Below are 2,528 nucleotides of genomic sequence, written 5' to 3' on the forward strand. Positions count from 1 at the left end.
AAAAAAAAAAAAAAAAATGAAGTCATGCAGTTTTCCTAGGTAACCAAAGGTTACCAGACATACAGGTCACAGCATTGTGTGTAACCAGGCATGCAGTTCAGAAAATGAGAGGACTGGTGTTCAGGTTCACGGGAACAGGACTTTTTTTTTCTTGTTTGGCGTTTCTAATGGAAACCAATGTGGGAGAGCCTAGAGTTTTCATTCACATGAACCAGTCCTGCTTTTATACAAGAGTGGCATCCTCCTTGTCCAGGCATGGAAAGGGTAATTCTGACTGATGAGACCACAGGCTGCAGTTCACGTGTTTGACTATTCACGTCATCTAGGAAGGTAGTGGGAAATCTTTATTCCTTTAATACTTTTTGCAGCGGTCACCTTCCTACTTCAAAGACAAATTTAAGGGAATTTAGCCTGTTTGAATGTTCTATCCTTGTTAAAGACCTAAGGATTCTCCTTTTGTGCTAGTACAATAAGCTCTTTGAAAACGATAGGGAGTTTAAGATAACTCGGAGACATCTTAAGAAACTGCTCCTGGTCATCAACATCTGCCTTCATGACTTCAAACCTTGACGCTCTACCTTTCTCCTCCTGAGGTTGTGATGCTCCCAGAAGGCCTGACTAGTGCAACGCACATCACCGAGTGCAACCAAACCCTCCACTCCACCCTGAACATGGTCCTTCTCTTTGTTTGATTCACTTTTTCATTTCCTTCTTCTCTCAAAACAAAAAACAGGACATTGAACACAGTGCTATGACACACATGGAGTCCCAGCCACTCAAAGGCTAAGGTGGGGAGGTGACTTGAGTGAGTTCAAGGCCAGACTGGGCAACATAGGGAGGCCACTTCTTAAAACCACCACCACCAAAAACAGACCATTGGAATGTATCTCCACTCTAAAAACTTGAGAAGATTGGGTCTGAAGCTGGGGTGGATATTTTATCTTAAAAATCAAAACTACTGATTTCAGTGAACTGTTTCCTTCTTTTGAGATAATGACATCACTGCTGGGAGTAGTCAGACCTGGCCAGATCTCAGAGGTCAAGTGCAGGTTTAAAAGCTTGGGAAGTGCCCCCAGATACCCAGGACTGACCTGTAAAATATGAAAGGGAGGCGGACAAGCTGAAAGAAGGAGCTGTTGCCTTGCTTTCTTAAATTCACAGAAGCATTGTGATGTGATCGCTATCTACTTTTGACAGGGCACTCGGAAGTGTAACATAGCTTTCAAAAAGCTTAGTGCTTTGAGTTGAGTGGATGGTCTAATATCCACAACCAATACTTTTGCCAGTGCTATTGCTTCTCGGTATAAATCTGACAAAACTGCCACCTAGGATCCCACAAAAGTGGCAAAGACACTTTAGGCTTATTTTCTAGTACTTTATTAACTAAGCCTGTTTTAGTCAAGTTAAGAATTACTTGACTATTACCGTAGTCTCTCAGAAGTAAATAGTCATGGTCAAGGTTATATATGGAAAAGATAGTTCATATGACTGAAATTTCTGATACAACCTTTCTATATTTGTTACTTTTCAGTTGCTATGATAAAACACCATGAGCAGGGAAACTTACAGAAGGAAAGTTTATTTGGACTTCAGTTCCAGAGTATGGATAAAAGAGTCCATCACAATGGGGAGGTGAGGCAGCAGAGGTGGCTTGAGCAGAAAGCTGAGCACTCGCATCTTCAAGCACAGGCAGGAAGCAGAGAGAAAAACCAGAAATGAGGCAAGGCTGTGGAACTCTCAAAGCCTGCTCCCAATAACATCCTTTCTCCAGCAAGAATGACTGCCTAACCTCCACAAACAGCACCATCCACTGCCTATAGAGTGCTCAGATACTTGGAGCCCATGGGGGACATTCTCATTCAAACCACCATGTTGCACTCCCTGGCCCCCACAGGCGCATGCCATATCATAATGTAAAATGCATTTAGTCCCCATAGTCTTTAAAAGTCCCCATAGTCTTTCATAGTCTCAACACTGTTCAAAAGCTCAGTCTCTTCTGAGACTCAAGGCATTCTCTTAACTGTAAACCCCTGCAAAATCAAAAAGCAAATTATCTACTTCCAATATACAATGGCATAGAGTATACATTTCAATTCCAAAAGGGAGGGGTGGGGAGCATAGTGAGGAAATACCAGACCAAAATTAGACTGAAAGCCAGCAAGGCACACACCAAATCCTGTACTTCATGTCTGATGCTCCAAATGGGACTGGACTTCTAAATGGCTTACATGGCTCAGCCCCTCCAGCTTTGCTGCCTGTAGCATACATTTTTTCTTGGGCTGGTACCACTTCCTATATACAACTCTCCTTGGCAAATGTCTCACAGTTCTGGCTTCTCCAGCCTCTTAGGGTCTTCACTTCCAACTAGGCTTCATCTTCACAGCTTCACACAGTGGCCTGTCAGGGCCTGCTTTATGCAGGGACTTCCCTGCAATACGCCGCCTGGCCTCAGAGACTCTCTGAAACCACAGAGGAAGAATCAGTGACCCCCTCACTCTTGCGTCTTTCATGCCTCTAAAGTTAGCAGC

This window comes from Nannospalax galili, unplaced genomic scaffold, assembly GCF_000622305.1.
Source record: "Nannospalax galili isolate Female #2095 unplaced genomic scaffold, S.galili_v1.0 scaffold582, whole genome shotgun sequence".
NCBI lineage: Eukaryota > Metazoa > Chordata > Mammalia > Rodentia > Spalacidae > Nannospalax > Nannospalax galili.